The 24,443-nt window shown below is 42.9% G+C and overlaps 1 protein-coding gene across 1 annotated transcript in view; it reads right to left on the bottom strand.

Moving 5' to 3' along the window:
- Positions 1-24,443, bottom strand: part of LOC139265961 (ephrin type-A receptor 4) — a 120,015-nt gene that overhangs the window by 64,151 nt on the left and 31,421 nt on the right. The gene's annotated exons all lie outside the window — the stretch shown is intronic.

Here is a 24,443-nt window from a genome sequence, read left to right as displayed (position 1 = left end):
TAGCCTATCTGTGGTTCAGAAAATATTGGAGTCCATTATTAAAGAAGCAGTAGCAGGACATTTGGAAAAGCAAAATTCGGCCAGGCAGAGTCAGCATGGATTTATGAAGTGGAAGTCATGTTTGACAAATTTGCTGGAGTTCTTTGAGGATGTAACGAACAGGATGAATAAAGGGGAACCAGTGGATGTGGTGTATTTGGACTTCCAGAAGGCATTTGACAAGGTGCCACATAAAAGGTTAATGCACAAGATAAAAGTTCACGGGGTTTGGGGTAATATATTAGCATGGATAGAGGATTGGCTAACAGAGAACAGAGAGTCGGAATAAATGGTTCATTCTCTGGTTGGTAACCAGTAACTAGTGGGGTACCGTAGGGATCAGTGCTGGGGCCCCATCTATTTACAATCTATATTATCTATAACAATCTATAACGACTTGGAAGAAGGAACTGAGTGCAACGTGGCCAAGTTTGCCGACGATACAAAGATGGGAGAAAAACAATGCGTGAGGAGGACACAAAAAATCTGCAAAAGGACACAGACAAGCTAAGTGAGTGGGCAAAAATTTGGCAGATGGAGTATAATGTTGGAAAGTGTGAGGTCATGCACTTTGGCGGAAAAAAATCAAAGAGCATGTTATTATTTAAATGGAGAAAGATTGCAAAGTGCCGCAGTACAGCGGGACCAGGGGGTACTTGTGCATGAAACACAAAAGGATAGTATGCAGGTACAGCAAGTGATCAGGATGGCCAATGGTATCTTGGCCTTTATTGCAAAGGGGATGGAGTATAAAAGCAGGGAAGTCTTACAACAGCTATATAAGGTATTGGTGAGGGCACACCTGGAATACTGCGTGCAGTTTTGGTTTCCATATTTACGAAAGGATATACTTGCTTTGGAGGCAGTTCTGGGAAGGTTCACTAGGTTCATTCTGAGGATAAGGGGATTGACTTATGAGGAAAGGTTGAGTAGGTTGGGCCTCTACTCATTGGAATTCAGAAGAATGAGAGGTGATCATATCAAAATGTATAAGATTATGAGGGGGCTTGACAAGGTGGATGCAGAGAGGATGTTTCCACTGATGGGGGAGACTAGAACTAGAGGGCATGATTTTAGAATAAGGGACCGCCCATTTAAAACAGAGATGAGGTGAAATTTCTTTTCTCGGAGGGTTGTAAATCTGTGGAATTCGCTGCCTCAGAGAGCTGTGGAAGCTGGGACATTGAATAAACTTAAGACAGAAATAGACAGTTTCTTAAACGATAAGGGGATAAGGGGTTATGGGGAGTAGGCGGGGAAGTGGAGCTGAGTCGATGATCAGATCAGCCATGATCTTATTGAATGGCGGAGCAGGCTCGAGGGGCCGTACTCCTGTTCCTATTTCTTATGTTCTTATGTTAAACTTTATTAGTTTTTTTCCTATATATAAGTCTGATTGTTAAGCAAGTTTAAACTAAACATACAAAGACATATATAACAAAAAGGTTATTGTCCTAATACTCAAAATTCTAATCAAAGTATTTTTTTATTCAATAGAAAAGATTAAAAACTGTCAATGCTGGAATCTGAAACAGAAACTGCTGGGAGTACATAGCAGATCAGTCAGCATCTGTGAAGAGAAAAACACTCGTAACGTTCGTGGTGTGATCCTTCATGTGAACCGCTGACAGATGTTGACTGACCCGCAGTGTATTTCCAGCATTTTCAATTTTAAATACCAGTAATGTGCTTATCCCAAGAGAGATGCAAGCTCCAAACTGGCATGTTTCTGCTCCACCATTATTTCAATGGTTAATAGGAAAATCGCACTGGTTTAATGTTTTAATAGAAACTGGCAGTCATCATCATAGACAATCTCTCGAAATCGAGGAAGACTTGCTTTCACTCTAAAAGTGAGTTCTCAGGTGATTGTACAGACCAATGCAGGAATTACAGTCTCTGTCACAGGTGGGACAGACAGTCGTTGAAGGAAAGGATGGGTGGGACTGGTTTGCCGCACACTCCTTCCGCTGCCTGCACTTGTTTTCTGCATGCTGTCTGTGAAGAGACTCGAGGTGCTCAGCGCCCTCCTGGATGCTCTTCCTCCACTTAGGGCGGTCTTTGGCCAGGGATTCCCAGGTGTCGGTGGGGACATTGCACTTTATCAAAGAGGCTTTGAGGGTGTTCTTGAAACATTTCCTCTGCTCACCTGCAGATCGCTTGCCGCGTAGGAGTTCCGAGTAGAACGCTTGCTTTGGGAGTCTTGTATCGGGCACGCGGCCAATGTGGCCTGCCCAACGGAGCTGGTTGAGTGTGGTCAGTGCTTCGATGCTGGCGATGTTGGCCTGATCGAGAACACTGACGTTGGTGTGTCTGTCCTCCAAAGGGATTTGCAGGATCTTGCGGAGCCATCGTTGGTGGTATTTTTCCAATGATTTGAGGTGTCTACTGTATGTGGTCCACGTGTCTGAGCCATACAGGAGGGCGGGTATCACTACAGCCCTGTTGATCATAAACTTAGTGCCAGATTTGAGGGCCTGATCCGCGAACACTCTCTTCCTCAGGCGGCTGAAGGCTGCGCTGGCACACTGGAGGCGGTGTTGGACCTCGTCGTCGATGTCTGCCTTTGCTGATACCTGTAGTAGGCTCCCGAGGTATGGAAACTGACAGTAGACCACTGAAGAAACCAGGCCAGACCCTTCATAATGTACTTCGCAATCATGTTGTTCTTCAAGAACTGGACTGTACCAGAAATAAAAGCTATTTTGATTTCCATGGGACAATACAAATGCAGAACATTCAGTGTGTAATGTGCTAACCAAGAAAACAGAAATATTCCCTTTTTTTTTTTCCTGCAGGTAGTGACTTGGCCACCATTAGAACTTGCACAGGTGGACAGTCAGAATTTGTAAGCCCAGAAAGCGAGCGAGTGCTAATGGGCAATTTAATTAGAGAGGCTATTGTAGCAAATATGGATTCTATCTTGACCAAATGTTCTTACGTGTGCACCTTTCAGCATAAGTCACTAAATGGTGATCATGATTGGTTTATTGGGCCCAAATTTGGCCCTCCGTTTTTTTCTGCGCACCTCCGAGCCCCCCCCGGCAACATTTTACCTCAGAAGCAGCGCCGAAATACTCCCTGCGATCATGGACGATTCCCGGGCCATCTGTGGAGTACAATGAAGACGGGGGGGGACGGAGCTAGGTCTGTGCTGGCCGGGGGGGGGGGGGGGGGGGGCGTGGCCTGATCTGAGTGACTGCGTTCGCGCATTCAGTGGGGCATTAACATTGGCAATCGGCCATTCTTAAAGAGAGAACCTCTCACTGAGTTTTGGATGCCTGCTTGATGTTTTGAAAGCTTTAGGAGTGCTGTTTGGAGTACTCTGCAAGAAATCAGCTGCTAAACCTCCACAAGGAGTGCTGCATAGGTGAGAATCATTCATTGTTGCAAGCAAAATAGGGACTTTGTGTTTTTAAAAATCATTGAGTGTCAATTCAATAGAGCAATGCAAGTGCCACAAGAACGAAGAATTTCACGCATCAAGAAGTGGAGGTACTAATGAATGTAATCGAGGAAAGATGGCAGGAGCTGGATACGAGCAACAGAGGTCGCGCAAAAATGCCACCCAAAGAAATTAATAAACGCTGGAACAAACTTGCAGAAGATTACTGCGCAGTGGTGAATACCACGAGAAATGGAAGGCAGTGTAAAAAGAAATGGCAGGACCTTGGTCAAGCAGTTAGTGTAAGTAATATTTTCATTTGTCAATGGAATTGCATTGGTAAATGTGACCATCTGTATATGTCCCACCCAGCAGAAAGATACCCTCTCGAACAAGTTATGTTTTCATCTTTGCAGAAGAAATTGTCCCACAACAAAAGGGAAAGAACTCGAACAGAAGGAGGCCCGCCAAATCTGCACCCACTGACACTCTTGGAACAGAGGGTCGCTGCTTTGATGGGTCCTGCCTGGAAAAAAGCAATCAGTACTGCACAAGCTGGGCCCACACGCGAGGGAGAGGAGAAGTACTGAAAATTACTCGTGGCCCTTCAAATCAAACTGCTGCCTGGCCTGCTACATGTGAGCTTACTCATGCCACCCATCCTGCCCCCTCCTCTGTTGCTAACCATTTGACTGTTCTGTTATATTTTGCAGAACCTGATGCCAATCCTGAAGATACAGAAGAAGATTCAGACGCGGGCGAGCCAGACCAACTTTGTAGGGGGGAAGGGGTGGCCATGGAGTGGTATGAAGGGGAGAATCTTGAACCTGCGCTGCCAAGCACTTCCATGATTTCTGATTCGTCATTCCATGGTTTGAGCGTTGCCCAGTCCCTGCACAGTGGTTTAGGGTCTGCTTCGACACTCCGTGGTTTCAGCTCGTCACAGTCCCTGCATAGTGCTTTAGGGTCTGGTTCAACATTCTGTGGTTTCAGCTTATCCCAGTCCCTGGATAGTGGTTTAAGGTCTGGTTCGACATTCTGTGGTTTCAGCTTGTCCCAGTCCCTGCATAGTGGTTTCAGGTTTGGTCCGACATTGGATGCTTTCGAAAGTCCAGAGGTTGCGGGTTCCAGTGCTGCTGGAATGCAGTATGGATCATTCAGTGCCCCAATATCCCAGCCTGCGCCTCCCAGTGCTGCTGGAATGAGTATGGAACATTCAATGCCCCACCGTCCCAGGTTCTGGATCCCACTCCTCCTGGAATGCAGTATGGAACACCCAGGGGCCCACCGTCCGAGGTTCTGGGTCCCACTCCTGCTGGAATGCAGCCTGTAACACCCATGGCCACACCTTTCCAGCCTGTGCCTCACACTGGAGGGATTCCACTAGACAGATGCAGGGCGAGGCCAAGGAGAGATGTACCACGCTGTCCTGAGCTGGAGGGTGCAACAGATGTGGCTCAGGTGATGGCATTGGGTATGGAGACCAATGAGCTTACCCGATCACTCGTGAACACAGTCAGTGGGGTGGGTGATGAGGTAATGACACTGACGGCAGAAATAGCAATACTGTCATGGGACATGGGGGAGGACATTTCAGAGACAGCGGAAACAACAGCACAGGTCATCAGGGAGGTAGCTGCTGCAATAAGGGAACACAGCCAGACCAATCCACTGCCAAGGCAATCCCCGCGCAAGTCTCTGCAGAGACCCAAGCCGTAACCCCCCACCCCCCTCTACCACCACCAACACCACCACCCCCTATGAAGCAGTGCACATTCACCGAGATGTAGATCTGAGATGGGTGCAGCCTTTCTTTGCTGCTGTTGTTTTTGTTGTTGTTGTTGATTTTACTCTTGTAACTGTTTTCAAATGTAAATTGTTTTGTAAGTGATGTAACTTTACAAGACTAAAGTGACCTTAAAGTTTTTAAGTGATCTTACAGTGTAAGTTTTTTCTAATGGAAATTGTTTTGTAAGTTTTGTAACTTTACAACTTATAAGTGATCTTAGGGTTTTTAAGTGATCTTAAAGAGTGTAAATATTCTCACATTTCGTAAGTTATTTAATTTCACACCTAAAAAGTGATCTTGAAGTTTAAGTGATTTTTGAGTGTAAGATTTTTCACATTGAAATTGTTTTGTAACTTTTGTAACTTTACAAGTTTATAAGTGATCTTAAAGTTTTTAAGTGATCTTAGAGAGTCATATTAAAGTACAGTTTGATAAAAAAAATTATTTTATTATACTAAAGTGAATACATTCTAAAATTTTCAATAAAATATTTTTTACATTGAAACTGAATCATGTTCCATTAACACAAACACACAGCCCAGCTCTTCTCACTCCCCAAACAAGGTAATAAACCCAAAGGTCTTTTGTTCTCTCCCCCTCCCGTCATATGACTTTTCTTTCTCTCCTCGTCAGCACCCTCCCCCCTTCCCCACAGCCTGCAGAGTTCAGCCTTCTCCCTCCATCCCTCCCTCCCACCCACCAACGCCCCCCCCCCCCATAGCCTGCAGAGTTCAGCCTTCCCCCTCCCACCCACCCATCACCCATCACCACCAGCACCCACCCCACCCCCCCACAGCCTGCCGTGTTCTTTCTCCGTTTCTCTCCCCCCTCACAGCCTGCCGCATTTTTTCTCTGTTCCCCCCCACCCCCCCACCACAACAGCCTGCTGTGTTCTTTCTCCATTTCTCTCCCTTGCCCCCCCCACCACCACCACCACCGCACAGCCTACTGCGTTCTCCCAATTGTTGCCCTGGCTGAAGGGCTTGCCGGTGTCCCGCACCTTGCCCTGGCCGAATAGACTCCAGTACGGCCATCCTTCAGTTTAAGGTAGGATTTGATGCAGTACTTTTATTTGTTACTTTAATTATTTACTTCACTTCTTTATTTTTTATTGAATTGTTATTACTTTTTGTGCTTTGCTTGGTGCTTGGTGGTGTTTGAAATGTAGTTACTTCTGCCGATTTCTGTGCAGACAAAAGGACATACGTTGACCTAAGTTAGTACAACTTTTTTCTGGCCAAATTGGCATAAATGGTGTGAGTGGCTGGGAACGCCTCCTCTTGAAAAAAAAACGGACCTAACAAAAAACCTAACTAACTCACTTATACTGGCGCAAATTAAATGGACATATTTGCAACTAAAAAGATACACCAGAAAAATCAAGTTACACCAAAAGAAAAGGTGCAACTCATGGGGAAATTTGGTCCCAATATCTCCACCCACGTGTATCGAGGCCAAGTTGCAATGCTGCAACCATTTCCTGGCTAAAATCAGCTACCTCAGCACAGACGAGGCCTTGAACCAAAGACTTTTCTTCTCTGTATGGTTTATTACTACACCAAGTAGGGTATTTCCCAACTACCAAAATGTTTTAACAAGATTAGAATAAAGAAACTCAATGTACAATTAAATATAATATAAAACACTGACTGATTAAATATATATCAAGGAAAATGTATTTCCTAACAGATTGTCTTGGAGTTTCATTGATAATTCTTTTAGACTGGGTGGAGTTGATACTTACTATCTTCTTTTAACAACCTTTCAGTTTAGATAAGAAACTGTAAATGGATCATTAATATGGCCTTTCAAACCATAACTTTTTTTTAAAGTACTTTGATTTTCCATTTGATGAATATTACAACTAGTAATCAAAAGCGGTAGCAATCACTAAATATGCAAATCTTGTAGTTCCTATGCAACAAACACCTGGCCTAAACAGTAAACCGGGTTCCCATCCTCCTCTAGCAACAGCTCTTTGGCCACTCTGGATAACCCATCCGTTTCAAAACAGCATCACGTTGCACTGAGTCATGAAACTTAGATGACAATCTTATCTCACATCACAAGAGTAGAGTGCAACATCCTCACCGACACCTGGGAGTCCCTGGCCAAAGACTGCCCTAAGTGGAGGAAGAGCATCTGGGAGGGCTGAGCACCTCAAGTCTCGTCGCCGAGAGCATACAGAAAACAAGCGCAGGCAGCGGAAGGAGCGTGCGGCAAACCAGACTCCCCACCCACCCTTTCCACCAACGACTCTCTGTCCCACCTGCGACAGAGAATGTAATTCCCGAATTGGACTGTTCAGTCACCTGAGAACTCACATTTGGAATGGAAACAAGTCTTCCTCGATTTCGAGGGACTGCCTATGATAATGACATCACAAAAATAAAACAAGCAAATGGTTAGCACAGCATTGTAAAAGTTGTGCTGTTCCTGTCTCTCAGTTTTAAAAATTGTCACAGCAAAATCTCAACAGCTTTAGGTCGGAGGATTCAATAAGCATAATTGCGCTAAAAAAAAAAATGAGGAAGCTGAATTTCCTCAGCCGTTTTACTGGACTATCGCTGGAACTCTGGCAGAGGTTTAGTGGCACACTGCAGAAAATGGCCAGGACCTGGATACGCCAGTTGCTGTCCTCATTTGGGGACTCTCACTCAGCCTTATAAGGGGCAGAGCCTCCAGCCACCCTTTACGTTGCTAGTTTTGCCAGAATGGGTGTGACGGAAGGCAGAGACTCCCAACATTGGGATTTCCTGCTTCCCTGTCCCATAAACGATCCATTGTAAGACTAGAGGCCATTTTGCTTCGTCAGATGAGACATACCAGCATCCAGGAGGGCCCAATGGGCACCACCCAGGCGAGCAGCCCAGAACAGTGAAGAAACCTGGACCCAGAAGATGGTAACATTATTTTTTGGGAAAAAGGGGCTGAAAGGAGCACAGAATGGGGTCTGACAGAGTTTCCAGCAGCGTGGGGCAGATGGGTACAGGCTGTACTTGTGACGTGCCTGTAATTGCATGGCCATCTGTCACATCCTTGCAAATGAGGTGCCCTCCACTAACATCACAAAGTTTGATGGGGTCAGTACTAGAGTGTACCAACAGGAACAATCCCAGCATACATGCCATGGATTTTTGACCTCCATATATATGATGGGCATTTTAAATGTGCACAGAAAGATCAAAATGTTCACCAAGGCATTTTTAGCTTGGTTTTCTCAAGGTACCAATGCTCAATGATTGGACATTGAGCTCTGGGACAGCTGAGCTGTACAATCAGGCTTTCAGATTGCCCAGAACCAAATTTTAATTTGATTTTACGTTTTAAAGTTTAATTTGTTTTAATTGCCAGTGCTTTTAGTGTCCCCCTTCCCTTTTATAGGGGGCACTGGGGAAAAATTGTGATTTTAGTGCCCAAAAAAAAAACCAAAAAAAAAGAAAAACACAAAAAAAAAGGAGGAAAAAAAAAGGGGCCTTGTAAATGTCTGGTGTGTCACCCAGGTCGGGTGGCACAGTTTAATGTTTTTTTGTTTTGCAGATAAACTCCAAAAAGAGTTTCAGATTGCCCAGCTGTCCCAGAGACAAATACTTTCCCCAGAGAAGCTTCTAGCCTGTGTCTTGTGTTTAAATACCACAGGCAGGATCCGTACCTTCCCTCACATTAATGAGCAAAGTACTTATGGGGCACTGCTAGTACAAGATTAAATACTTTTTTGGAGTGGGAAAAGGAAATGGGAAGATTTAAACTAGTGGAATTAATAGGGCATGCCAGAGTTTAGAAACATAGAAACATAGAAAATAGGTGCAGGAGTAGGCCATTCGGCCCTTCTAGCCTGCACCGCCATTCAATGAGTTCATGGCTGAACATTCAACTTCAGTACCCCATTCCTGCTTTCTCGCCATACCCCTTGATCCCCCTAGCAGTAAGGACCTCATCTAACTCCTTTTTGAATATATTTAGTGAATTGGCCTCAACAACTTTCTGTGGTAGAGAATTCCACAGGTTCACCACTCTCTGGGTGAAGAAGTTCCTCCGCATCTCGGTCCTAAATGGCTTACCCCTTATCCTTAGACTGTGACCCCTGGTTCTGGACTTCCCCAACATTGGGAACATTTTTCCTGCATCTAACCTGTCTAACCCTGTCAGAATTTTATATGTTTCTATGAGGTCCCCTCTCATTCTTCTGAACTCCAGTGAATACAAGCCCAGTTGATCCAGTCTTTCTTGATAGGTCAGTCCCGCCATCCCGGGAATCAGTCTGGTGAACCTTCGCTGCACTCCCTCAATAGCAAGAATGTCCTTCCTCAGGTTAGGAGACCAAAACTGTACACAATACTCCAGGTGTGGCCTCACCAATGCCCTGTACAACTGTAGCAACACCTCCCTGCCCCTGTACTCAAATCCCCTTGCTATGAAGGCCAACATGCCATTTGCTTTCTTAACCGCCTGCTGCACCTGCATGCCAACCTTCAATGACTGATGTACCATGACACCCAGGTCTCTTTGCACCTCCCCTTTTCCTAATCTGTCACCATTCAGATAATAGTCTGTCTCTCTGTTTTTACCACCAAAGTGGATAACCTCACATTTATCCACATTATACTTCATCTGCCATGCATTTGCCCACTCACCTAACCTATTCAAGTCGCTCTGCAGCCTCACAGCATCCTCCTCGCAGCTCACACTGCCACCCAACTTAGTGTCATCCGCAAATTTGGAGATACTACATTTAATCCCCTCATCTAAATCATTAATGTACAGTGTAAACAGCTGGGGCCCCAGCACAGAACCTTGCGGTACCCCACTAGTCACTGCCTGCCATTCTGAAAAGTACCCATTTACTCCTACTCTTTGCTTCCTGTCTGACAACCAGTTCTCAATCCATGTCAGTACACTACCCCCAATCCCATGTGCTCTAACTTTGCACATCAATCTCTTGTGTGGGACCTTGTCGAAAGCCTTCTGAAAGTCCAAATATACCACATCAACTGGTTCTCCCTTATCCACTCTACTGGAAACATCCTCAAAAAATTCCAGAAGATTTGTCAAGCATGATTTCCCTTTCACAAATCCATGCTGACTTGGACCTATCATGTCACCTTTTTCCAAATGCACTGCTATGACATCCTTAATAATTGATTCCATCATTTTACCCACTACCGATGTCAGGCTGACCGGTCTATAATTCCCTGTTTTCTCTCTCCCTCCTTTTTTAAAAAGTGGGGTTACATTGGCTACCCTCCACTCCATAGGAACTGATCCAGAGTCAATGGAATGTTGGAAAATGACTGTCAACGCATCCACTATTTCCAAGGCCACCTCCTTAAGTACTCTGGGATGCAGTCCATCAGGCCCTGGGGATTTATCGGCCTTCAATCCCATCAATTTCCCCAACACAATTTCCCGGCTAATAAGGATTTCCCTCAGTTCCTCCTCCTTACTAGACCCCCCGACCCCTTTTATAACCGGAAGGTTGTTCGTGTCCTCCTTCGTGAATACCGAACCAAAGTACTTGTTCAATTGGTCCGCCATTTCTTTGTTCCCCGTTATGACTTCCCTTGATTCTGACTGCAGGGGACCTACAGGGGAATATAGGCAATATTCTTGTTTATATAAATAACGTTTAGACTTGTTTGAGACATAGGAAAAAAGCCTCAAGTGTGTGTTAGGACCACACATCACAGACAGTAGGTTAAGAAGTAGAAGCATTTTCATTGTTTAAACAGTTCTCCCCTCCTGCTTTGGCATCTTTGCAAAAAAAATAAACTGAAGCTAAACATAAATTGAACTGGTAACTTTGATTTATAAATTACTATCCATTAACAATGTTGTGCAATAATAAATAATCACTGTAAGGAAATACACTAATCTCACACTTACGACAGGAGAATCATTTACATGTCTCCTAGAACAATGAAAAGTGAAGTAAGTGAAAGAAGCATAGATCCATATCTTAAAAAGCTGGCTAGTCTGTCTGGGATTATCTCTGATCTTTTAAGCTTTACTGATCTTTAAAAAGCTATTTAACTCCCAAATTCAGAAAGCAGCTGGGACCAACCCGAGTAGCTGCGTTATTGAAACAAAGAACAATTATTATTCAATGAGCCAGTTAGCACCGCTATCAGCCTCTGCACTTAAAAACTCATGAAGGATCATCATTGGAGCGCTATAAGTATGTTTTTAAATCACAGGCACACGTTCACACAGGTGCACAATTGAAACAGTGATAATGCTTGATGAACACTAGCTACAACTGTGAGAAGGTAAATGGTAAGAGGCTGAAGGCCTAGATAGTAAGGGTGCTGATTATGAATCATTTGTCTATTTCTTGGGTATTTATGGAACATTTTATCCCCTGCTGTAAAAGTGAACAAGACAAGAGATAAAGAAATATATACACTGGCTAATCTCTCAGTTAAAAGCATAGTATCTTGACACCAAAGGTTAAATACGCTCTGCCTGCCACCACTAACTAAAATCAAACACCAAATTGTATTAGGTCACTCAGTAAGTATACAAATGACAGCACAAGGGACTTATTACTTGCGTAATTGATGGTTAAACTAATAGACTTTGTTAACTTTTAGAATAAAATGGACAATCATGAGGTAATGAATTATCCTTCAACAAACAGTGGGAAACATTGAATTTAGGCAGTGCCTTAAATCAATATGCTCACTTTATTTTATAACCCAAAGTGTTTATATTTAATGCTAAAAGTTGGAATTAATCCCGGTGAGATTGATATGTCAGCACTGCGATTGGCTAGCACAGCATTATAAAAGCCAGATTAAAGCCACAATTTCCATTAACAGGAATGATGTTAAGTGTGTGTGAACAGTGAGGTATGCAGGCACTTTATCATGAACATCCCAATTAGGAAAGTCATGTATGTATAAATGCTTAGGTAGAGTGACATACAAAATCTTGCAGCAAAAATAAATGGGGGTAATGCGTGACCCACAGAAAATCAGGTGGAATTCAGTGAACAAAGAAGCCCAAAATAATTCAAATGAAGTAAATTTATTGACACTTCATATTTGTGGTTACACACGGATAATGGGCAGTTGGTTAAGTACAGGAGAGTGTCTGACCAAATTACAGGATAAGTCAACACCTTCAGGAGAGGAGGGCAGAAAGTTGAGATTTTTTTTCTAAAGGTGTTCTCTCAATTTTAACTGAATTTTTAATCTCTTTCTGCTCCAACCGCAAAGCTAGGGCTGGTTATTGAATGAAAAGATTTGATTTAATTCTGAACAGCTGTAAACTAGAAATGTTTTCTCTACCATACCAATTATGTTCTTCAGGGTAATTGAGATAAAATTCAACTCCACATCTCTTGAAATTTCATCAGTATAATTAACTAATTCTAAATTAAATCTTGAAATAATTTTCTAAAAAGTACAGAGTTTAAATATATTTTCTGTTAAGCGTGCATAGAAGAGCACAGCATAAAATAGGTGACAATGATAAATTACAAAATATGCTTCCCTTCATTTGCTAAAATAATGGCAGCAATTTTAAATCGAACATGTGTGTACCTATGAACGTCTCTGTCAGTGGAAAATCATTTGGAATTTCTGCGGATAAAATTTGTGGCTATTAAGGTGAGGGACATCAGTATTGCGGAACTCCTTTCACCAAATATCTAAATCAAGCACTCCTTATGAATGTAGGGTAAGCCTCCCTTAATCTACCCCAATAATGTACTTTGGCTCCAACCCCAGTAAACTGCCTCCTACTGCATAGTGTGACATTTCCATTACCCACACCAGCCATCCCTGTTTTATTAGATTTGAGACAAGTAATGCAGTACCAATTAGTGCTGAAATACAGGCGTTTTGTATGGTGGGCTCACACCAACCAACCACCAAGTTGAGAACAGACAAACTTATTTCACTCATGGACCTTAAACCAGCAGAGGAAAACTTTCCCTCGTTAATCAGGCCTGGATTTAACTCCTGTTCCCATAAGGTGAAAGAGCAGCAAATCCATTCTTCAGAAAATCATTTGGAGAATTTCTAATTTTACTTTCCAGTATTGCAAAATGATGTAGTAGAATAGGTTAAGTGCTTTTAGGTTCCTGTTGTAAGTCATTCGTAACTGATATTTGACATGTTTTTGATTTTTCACCTTGGGACTAAATAAGGATTTTTTTTTTGGCAGGTTTACATAGCTCTCTGTATTAGAGCAACTCCCTGGGAATGGGCCCCTGGCCAATATCGCCAGCAGGTAAATTCCAATTCTATGATAATCCTTTGATTTATACTGTGCTGACTGAAACAACTTTATCTACTTTCTTAAAGAGTTCATTAACCACCCCAGTTTACCACACCTCATGTTATGCCATGAGTTGTTTCCCAACTGTGTGACTGTAATCTCCTTTGCTGATAATAAAATACCCGAAAAACTACAATTAAAATTCCTCCACACTGACATTTCTTCCAGGCTAAGTGCATCAACAATCTGGTAATTTTTTTTAACTGTTCGACAGGATCTCATTAGATTACATAAAACTCCCATTAAAAATACTTTTTCCACTTCCTCTTCACTTGGCTTATGGCCATTTACTGAAAACTCGGAACCGTTCGCACCTTGCTCCCCAACTATATATAGTTCGCTATGTATCATACATCTCTGAATGCATCTGTGAGTGCTATGTGGCTTTATATGAAAGAGGAGAATACTTAATTTGGAAATTCTGCAAGTGTTTTTAAATGTATTTTTTGTAGGAATAATCACATTTAAATAAAATATGATCTGATCTTATCGTAATATTGTTCAAAAATATTTTTAACATGAGAAAAGTATTAATCTTTTTGATTTATGTGAATTCTTTATTGACTGACTGACGTATAATTAATTTACTGAAACTATTTAGGCACCATGTCACTAATGGCTTGATTGTAGCAGAAGTCTTTGAAAGGTTAGTTGAGTATGGCTTCAGCATATCAATAACAGGTTCACCTTACCACCTGGAAAATAAATAAGAAAGCTCTTCTGCACAATAGAGGGAATCATAAAAGAGCTGTGCATTCCACCGTTAACTTCACAAAGCAATTAATTGTGCTCTAGACACAAAACTCTAGGTTAAATTCACTCATATTTCGTGAATGTCTTGCTATTTTAGACTTGTCCAGATCCTGTACAATAGAATTTTATGCAGTACTTGAGAGTTAGTTTTAGAAGTTATGCTGAATGAGTGCTTCTGTCACAGAATGTAATTTTACATTGCTGTAAATATTTGGTTTAATAGATGATTGGTTTGGATCGTGATGTAATTTTGTCTTTTGCACACAAAGTTCAAAAATGTGAATTTGAACACATTCCTTATCATCAAGAAAGTGTTGTGATATTGTGAAATTAAGGAAATATTGTGCCAAACCAGCAAATGTATGTCAATGATTCAGGCCGAAACCTGCACTGTCTCAAAGAACATCGTGTGAGTTGCGAAAGTGTCATAAAAGTCCAGTATCACCGTACTTACAAAGAAAGAAAATCATTTATACAGGCTGTTATCAAGTCGATGATATGTCTCAAAAGACTTCACACAATAAATTATTTTTGTTGCTATATAGTGACTGTTCGTATTATGTAGGAGAAAAAGGGAATGATCCATGTTAAATTTGTTGAATTTAGTCTGGTCACATATCTTATGAATCTCCTCAAGGAATCAAACACCTGTATCGAAACAAATATGAGCGGCCTTATCAAATGCTATTGGACTGCAACACTGAAACTGAAACTGGCCCATCAGCCTTTTTATCTTAACATTTCCAGGGAGAACAATGCCAGAACAACTTACATACGCTTTCCGCCTGCATTTATAATGTCCACGGACACAAGTCTTGATGTAGACTGATTGGAGGCTAATTCAGTAGAGCTCCTTCACATGTTACACCATTATGGGCTGAAATGATGATGTGTTGTTGCTGGAAGATACAACCTTCCATTATCTGTCGATGTCTTTAAATGGAAATCAGATAACCTGCCAGATGAGCAACTTCCCTGACAATGGTTTACTTGGAATAATGACTTTAGAATTATCTCTGATAATCTCTTAATCAATCAGTGTGACATATTTAGCATCAATTGTGTCCAAGCTTTCTGTCTCTGTCTTCCTGAACAATAGTTGGAGACAGGCTACTTTCCATATATAAAAAAACAAGACTTGCATTTATATAGTGCCTTTCATGACCTTAGGACACCCACGTACTTTTGAAGTGTTGAAGTATATAGCAGCCAATTTGCACACAGCAAGATCCCACACCAGCAGAGAGATAAATGATCAGATAATTTGTTTTTAGTGTTGTTGGCTAAGGGATAAATGTTGGCCAGAAATGACTCCCTTGCTCTTCTAATAGTGCCGTGGGATCCTTTATGGAGGCAGACTCAGGTTAATGTCTCATCCAAAAGACAAATATAGCTTATGTCTTATAGTCGGTATTGCTACAGACCTCAAAACTTACAATTCTGGTTACACAGGTGTGGAATAAGGATGTCAATATTGCACCATCCATACAAATTCTTTCTTGTCTGGAGATACAGAAGGAGGTACAAGACTATGCCTGTGCCTACGCTATGAGGAAAACTGCACCAGACAAGGATGAAGAATAGAATTTTCATCCACATAATAAACGAATGAAGGAGATTTATTTTTGTTGAGTTCATTATAGAGCGGATGTCATACCTGATTAATTACAACAGAAATTGGGTAATGTAATTTGGGTTTTACTCCATCAGCTCTGCTTATAATGCAACACCAATATTTGAACGTTTTATGATGTATCGCTAAGAATAGAAGTCATCCCATGTAACGGAAATGGAATTCTTCCCCTGGGTCAAGCTAACTGCTGACATTAAGACAAGATATCATCAGGCCTGGCAGGTTTTTACTTAGAGGCGCAAGGAGCGAGGTGGGGGAGGGCGTCCAGTAACATGCGGGAAACCCAAAGTTTGGGTCTTCCCGCATGCTATGGAGATTTAACTCCACAGCGTGCATCTTTCATCATTGACAGATTCCCTGCCTGAAAGTCAGTCTGATTGACAGGCTTGGCTTCCAATCCGGCAGGGAACTCTGGAGAAGGTCGCGGGACTGAGTAAGTCCAATCCCTGACCTAGGGGCGAGGGGGGGTTGTTTGGTGATCCGATCCTTGGCCCCTGCTTGGGGGGGGGGGGGGGGATCCCCGACACTGATACACTGATGGGGGGGGGGGGGGCGGAATCCCCGACACTGATGGGCGGGGTCCCATCCCGAGGGGATTTGTAGGGGGGTGGTCTGATGGTAGGGGAGCTTAGGAGCAAGCACTCCTGCTCCTCCTGGCCCCACAAGGAGTGCTCCCCGAGGCTGACCTCACCTCGCTACCAGGTTTCCCGAGGTTCGGAAGGTTAAATCTGAGGCTTCAAGCCTACTTAACATATTTAAAATTGGTTGGCTGCCTACCCCTTGTCCCGCCTCAGGTAAAACCCGGAAGTCGGAGGGTTGGTGCCAGCTTCCCAACACACCTCGAAATTTTGGCCATTTAATCCCCTATCTGCGCCCATTCCCACCCAGTCACCCATGTTAAAATTACCCCCAACAAACACTTGTCTGACCTATATGTGTGATTTTCTCTGAACAAAGGATACAGTTTATTGTGTCAAAGCTAAAGGTACATGATGGCCTGGTGGGTAAAGTTAACTGACACTAAGCCAGAGTTCAGAAGGTCCCAAGATTGATTCTAAATCACACTAAGTTAGCTCATTTTGATGAAGGCAGGAGTTGAGGGGTTACAATTGCTCACAATATCACTATGCTTTTATGAGGAAAATCACCCAGAGTTCCTGCCTAAATGTTATCCAATGACAATTGCGGTAAAGTAAACAAGTGTGGATGTCGAGTGGGAATTGGATCAGGTTTGGTTATGATGTTCTCCGCAGTTGAATATGCCTAGAATCTTGGCTCACAGCTAAAGAATAGCCAGTTGAGCAAGATTTAGTTCATCAAACATTCACTAATACGGTAAAGTAGTTAAAAACACACAAGCACTGCAATTTTGCCACCTGTGGCGAGACCGGGGCAGCTGGAACCCGGCCTCGGAAACCCGCTCCCAGCCTCTCGAAGCAATCTTCCCGAGTTGAGGTTTATTAAGCCTACCCAGCGAAGTTCCCAGCCAATTAACAGCAAGCGGGTCTAATGACATAATTTGATGACGCGTCTTCAGCTGGTTTCCTTAAAGGGACCATAGCCACATTGATTTTGACAGTTCTTCTGTCAGTATCCTACAGCATTGAGGTGCTGCAAACACTGAGAAGCACTGCACAGAGGTGCACAGCTGCACCCAGGCTCTCCCATCTCTCCCTTCAGATGCTTATGGAGGGAGTCACAGCATGCAAGGAGGTCCTCTTCATACCAATGGGCAGAAGAGACCTCCCCAGGAGACCAATGCAGCCCGCTTGCACATTGCACAGGAGGGCACAAGCAGGGATGTTGTCAGGAGGACCTGGCTGCAGTGGTGCAAACCTTTCAATGATCTCAGTGGAATACGAAACGTTACTGCAAAGTCACACTCAACCTCATCCTGCTGTGCCACTCATCACATCCCCATCACTCTACTTAAAACCCCTGCACAGCATTACTCATATCAACTTACCTTGCACCTCCACCCATCCCTCTCTCTCTATCTACATTATCAGTTCCACACCTCAGTAGCCACCCCACACACTCACCCTCATCCTTGTCCAATCATATCAACTAACACACAAGGGTAGGCACTTGGGTCCTTTAGCCAATGTTCATGTAAAGTTTATGTTTATGTTGATGTGTTGTCAAACATTGAAATCTTTATTATCAACATTTTTGTATTATTGGACAGATTTGTGGGCACCTTTGGAAGTGGCTTAGTGAGTTGTAGTGAATAGTGAGATATAAGGTTACCCCCCCCCCTCCACCCACAAACAATGGTGAAGAGTGTGAAAGGATTGGTTTGGGCATTGCAGAGATGCTTTATGGAACTGATGTGGGGTGGTGCCAACCTGGCGCTTCATGCGACAGCCAGGGTGTACAGCATCAAGTGAAGTAATTTGGTCATGGTGAGGCCATCCCTGGCCTCCTGGGCAGCAATGTGGTCGGGTGCTGATGCCCTGTGTCCTGAGGTTGGTAAAATTGTACGTGCCTGCTTTTAATCCTCTCACGTAGCATTCGACTAATTTTCAAATTCCTTAATTAACTGGGCCGCGCTTGGTGTCGGGTCTATGATACACGGACAGACCCGACAGTTGAGAAACTGAGCCAGAGGTGGGTTCAGAGCGGAATTCAGGGCCATTTTGACAGCAGGCCCGGCTCCAAACCCACAGTCGCAGGGGTGGGAAAATTCCGGCCATGGCACCAGATGACTTGGTGGTGCAATGCAGTGTACTATGGAGCAGCACTGCATGAGCTCTGATCCATTATTCCATACATAATGGCCCTGAAATTGCGGTCTTCCTGATTGCGTACTCTCAGAGTATACCATGGTAATCCATTGGAAAGACCTGCAACTTCTGGGTTTCCACATGTACTCGCACATGCGCAAATTCCAGAACTTGCGATCTGTCAAGGTATTTCTTGATAGCTTATCCAAACTGCATGGAAAATCAGTTCGCTGCCATTTACCCAACAACTGCCCAGCAATTGCACACAAAACTCTTATGGCTGCTAGAAGCTGGTGTAGGGTATATAAGCCTTAAATTAAATATTTAAAAATCAAAAATCAAGCATATACACTTTAAATGAGTTTATGCAAATATTGGCCCGGATTAAGATGTTTAAAATTATTTATAAAAAAATTTAATTTTTATTGAGGTTGGTGCAATTAATGGAGTTATGAAGAACATTGTAATTCAGTACATTTATAATGATTGGAATTCTGTAAATTGTATAATTATTTGGGGATTCCATTGCATATCATTAGGGGATTCCCTTCGCAAACGATTGCAATGGAATCTTTCTTTGTGATTGGAGGACCGGGCCCACGTGATCCCAGGGACGCTTCCAAGCCACCTGCATCCTTGGGACTTTACGCTGCCTTATGCCTGGAGGCCTGAGACCGCAACTCTACACAGCCTGGGTATTTGGAGGTAGGTTCATAAAGGTTTTGCTGCTCGGAGGCTTACTCTGGAGATATGCCTCCGACTTCAATTTCTAGCCCCATAAGTTCTAGGATTCTGTTGGGCTGTTGTAGAAGATGCCGAATGGAAGTTAGTAGCTGTCTAACGGAAAGAGAAAAAAGTAAGTTCGAATGTGAAACAACTTAGGTCATTCTTGCCAAATTCCTTGGAACTGGCGATGCAGTGGCATTAACAGCAGCCTAGGAGAAGGCTGCCACCTTACCTTTTTACTATGGAAATTTGCACCAGTGGATGGGATGGGGGAATAAATACATGAAAATGAGTCAAACCTTTCTCGTTTGTACTTAATAGACTTCTAAGGAAAATGTTTAATATTCATCCATCTTGTTTAGGAGGTCACTTTTTATGCTCAGTCTCATTGCTTTTCTCTTTCCAGCCATGTTTGCTGCTTCAGTCAGTGGTATTAGTGAAAATTGTATTCCAACACAATTGATGGGGGATTTAGTTGCCAAGGTTATTGCCCCTCAATGGGGTGCCAACAGTTGACTGAGCAGCTGAGTCTTCCCGAAATAGCCGGCACGTTCAACACGGTATAAGCGGTGCCTTTGTCATTGACATGTATTGGAATGGTGACTGGCTAGCGTTAACTGTCCAATATAAATGGTTGCCCGCAGTGACCATGGGTGGTACAAGTGCTGTGGATTGTATTTTAACAAAATGTGCAGTGTACTGAAAATCTGCAACATTAGCACATTTCTTCAGACCCGACCTGTACAGTCTGCTCTGTGGATGTTTTGAGCTGGCAGAGTTAACAGTGGTGGGAACTTGACTAAATATAAAATAAAACTAGAAAAATCAGCTGCAACTAGGATTTTTGTACGGTTATAAAATAGGGGCAAAAAAATCTTACAATAATGGCTTTTAAAATAGAGTTTTGAGTAAAGACCTTTAATTGAATGGTCAAGACCCATTTAAATGGAGAAAGGAAAAACATCCTTCTTCCTCGTCTGGTGAGCTGGTGGAAATTTTGCTCTAAATTCTAATCTGCGTGTTGAAACAAATTCAGTTTTCTTTTCTCGAGCTCTTAGAGGACAGGTTCTGGGAATACTAAACTTAATGATGTCCCGTGTATCTTCAGAGTCCCTCCCAACATATGAAGGGGTCCAGTTTGATTTTCTTTATTCATTTATCATAATGAACTGCTACTCCATTATAATTTGCCCTCATTCCTCTAGAGGATGTTCACAATTTAGAAAATTGTTCAAAGCTCTCACAATAGATCAGCTGGCAGAGGTAGTGAGCAGCTGAGTCATAGACCAGGAAGGCTCCAGGTTTAACCCCCAGTCTCTGGGGAATTAGCAGATCATGGTCAGAGCAATGGCAAAAAGGTGCTGCAATTATCAGCAGTGGCCCTGGATTAGGTTAGGTTTCCTAGTCCTGATTGTTATTCAGTGACACTGGCCTGAATCTTTCAGCCCTGCGACTGCAGGTTTGGAGGCAGGCCCGCTGTCAAAATGGCCCTGATTGACAGCGGGTCGGGATCCCACTCTGAACTCGCCTCCGTGTCAATTTCTCAGCTCTCAGGTTTGCGTGCGGATCGCATACCTGACACCAAGCAGTGGCCCACTTCATTATGGTACTTAACTGGTAGTTTAGTACCATTTAAGAGGATTAAAAGCAAGTACTTACAATTTTACTAATTTTTTGACGGGTTTGCTATCTCTCGGGGAACATGCCAGGTAAGTGGAGTTGGGTTCTCAGTGACTCTCTATTGCTTTGGCAAGTTGACAGCTGCAGAAGTGGTATAAAATCTACCATTTCACAGTTGTTCACTTCCCAATGTCAGAAGCTGAAACCTTTAGGAATTGGAAGAAATCTTTGAGCTGTATGCAGGTTGGAAGTGTTTGCAGTGAACTCCCCTCCTTGGAGCAACATCTCTCACCACACTTCTGTCATTTCAACCTCACCTGCCATCTATTCCAGCAGCATCAGCGCCATTGACATTATCTCAGCATTGGTCCTCAGAATCCCACCACGATCAGCTCCAACACCAACATCACCAGCATCACCAATAATAAAACCAACCTTCTCTGCAATCACCTGATGCACAAGACACAAGCCATCAGCACCCCACCACATTGCTGCCCAGGTGGCCTCACAGGGCCACATTTACTTCACTTGACACTGTGCCACCTGGCTGCCACATGATACGCCAGGTTGGCACCATCACACACCAGCACCATAAACCATCCCTGGAATGCCCAAGTCATTCCTTTCACACTCATCACCATTGTGCCGGGTACTCTGTATATCTGACCATTCACTTCAACTCACTGTCACTTCCAAAGGTGCACTCAAATCTGTCCAAGAACACAAAGTGTTTAAAATAAAGGTTTCAATGTTCGACAATATATTAGTAGAAAGTTAACATGAACATTGGCTAAAATATCCAAGTGCCTACCCTTACCTATTGTTAGTTGGTATGACTGAACAAGGATGAGGGTAAGTGTGGCTTTGCAGTAACGTTTCGTGATCTACTGAGAGCATTGAAAAGTTTGTGCCACTGCAGTGAGGTCCTCCAGACGACATGTCTGCTTGCGCCCTCCTGTGCAATGTGCACCCAGGCTGCTTGGTGTTCTGGGGAGGTCTCTTCTTCCTTACTGGCTGTGATTCCCTCCATAAACATCTGGAGGGAATCATGGAAGAGCCTGGGTGCAGCCGTGCACCTTTGTGCAGTGCTTGTCAGTGTTTTCAGCAACTCAATGCTGCAGAACACTGACAGAAGAACTGTCAAAAAAAATGTTGGCCATGGTCCCTTTAAAGAAACTGGCTGATGACGTGTCATCAGATGATTTTATCAGACCGGCTTCCTGTTAATTGGCTGGGAACCCCACAGGCCAGGCTTAACAAGCTCAATCAAGGGAAGATTGCTGTAAGAGGGCGAGCTGGAGCCGGGAGTGGGTTCCCCACCACCATCATCGATGCTGCCTGCACCCAACTCACACCCATTGGCTAAATCGTGGTCACTGTGTGTAGAACAAGTGAGAACGGGATCTAGCCTTTTTGTGATGAAGGCTGTATGTAGTGAAGAGACCTTCGACAGTTGGTGAGATATCAAGTCACGGTGAGATATCAAGTCACTGATGCCACCTCCCTCATACTGGAGAGATCCCTGAACCGGATGCAGCTGCTCATCCGAGTCAGGCAGGACCCTGTGATGCGAAGGAAAGAATCCTGTAACAATGTGACAAATAGCCTGCTGATACTCACAGTTGGGGCTCATACATCAAGAACGGCCACTTAGGCAAGATACTGGAGTGCAACCAATGCCTGTGAAAACACACTCCTTAAGGAGATTGTTTGGGTGGTGCAACCCAAACTCAATTAATCCTTAAGAGTATCACTGAGTCAGCACAATGATCAACATGATTAGTCCATTCCTGTAACACAGGCTGCAGAGGGATCTAAGTTAGCTTGCAGTTAGGGGTAGAAACAACTCTTTCTGGAGAGTACAAATAAACAAGGGGTAGAAACATGTATTGAGCTGTGCCCCAAGGCCTTCCAAATTAAAAATAGTGACTAGTATGGTAATATGACTTTTGCTCTGCTCTTCATCAAACATTAACAGCAAGTAGTTTAAGTATTAATTTAAAGCTATATAATTAGATAATCAATGCTAGCAATCACAATATTTAAGATTCTTTTGCTGTGCCTTTAATACCACAATCATGTCACCTATCCATACATAAATTCTAGCTTTACAGGACTCGTGATGTGATCTGAGTAAACACTTAATATGTCTGTTAGAAAAGAAACCAGACAGCAGGAAGTACCTAACGAGGATGAGGGAGGACAAGGACTATTATTTGGCAAGTCCAAGTTGTGGGATCTGATTGTTCACTCCTCATACCAAAGCAGTCAAGGCAGGATTTGATTGCGGTTTTCATTCCTCACATAACTCAAGCCTGCAATTATCTACAGGTAATTTGAATGCATCACTTGAAACTCTCAAGGCTCATATAACTGCTACAGTTTGGCCCTAATTTGGCAGTTGCTAATTCCGTAAAATGTAACTGGGATAAGATTTCTGTTGAAAAGTATCTTTATGTTGAAGACACTCCAGCAATAAACAAATCTGAACCCAAAGAAATTAAGCACTTATTTCAAAACGGCACAATGATAAGAAACATTGCTCTTTTGAACATGTAGTAAATGTTACGGGAAACTTAACTGAATCCTGAGCCTATACCTAAGATTCCTTAATTATTGTTATAAAATAGCTTAATTTAAAAACTGTACCGAACATTCAAATAAAGAGCATCTTTTTCAGATGTCTTTCAAAGGAAAGGCTTTCATGTTATTACAACAAAAGTTATGTCTGTTTGCTATGCTGTAATTGCAAGATAAGCTTCGCCTGGAACTTTATTGCTTCATAATTTGAGTGGTAATCTTGGAAGATGAGATAAACTCTGCAGCAGTCTTTAATAATCTGAATTTTGAAGCAATTAGTGAATACTGTAATCAAGAATACATAGGGTGAAGCTGTGTGTGTGTAGCCTCGAAATGTCTTTGAACAATGATGCTTGGTTAATATGTGATACTTAAGTATTAATGCTCAGTTAAAAATCAGACTGTTATCCATCCTTCTGAAATGGTGTGTTATATGAAGCTGGCACATGAATGTTACAGAAACTGATGGATGCAATGACAATGCATTTTTTTTAAATCTAAACAAATATGCAATTTACAAATTTGTCTTTTTTTGTTAAATAGTAAGTCCCCTGCTCTTCTTCGAATAATGATAATGAGATCTTTTACATCCACCTAAGAGGGCAGACGGATTAACTTATCATCCGAAAGATACACTTCTAACAGTCCAGCTCTCCCCATATCCTGAGCAATATTTATCCCTCAACCAACATCACTAAAACAGATTATCTGGTCATTGTCTCATTGGCCCTGAAATTCTGGCCTCCCGGGTCCGTACGAAGAGTGTACGGACCCGGGAAGGCATCGCAAAAGCCAGGTTTTCAGCGCACAAAACCCGCTTTCTCAATCTGTCAAGCTGGAGCTTTGGCAGATGGAGTACAATGTGGGAAAATGTGAGGTTATCCACTTTGGCAGAAAAAATAGAAAATC

This window comes from Pristiophorus japonicus, chromosome 6, assembly GCF_044704955.1.
Source record: "Pristiophorus japonicus isolate sPriJap1 chromosome 6, sPriJap1.hap1, whole genome shotgun sequence".
Classification (NCBI taxonomy): domain Eukaryota; kingdom Metazoa; phylum Chordata; class Chondrichthyes; family Pristiophoridae; genus Pristiophorus; species Pristiophorus japonicus.
The sequence above is the reverse complement of the archived record's forward strand: the minus strand, read 5'-3'. Positions and strand labels throughout refer to the sequence as shown.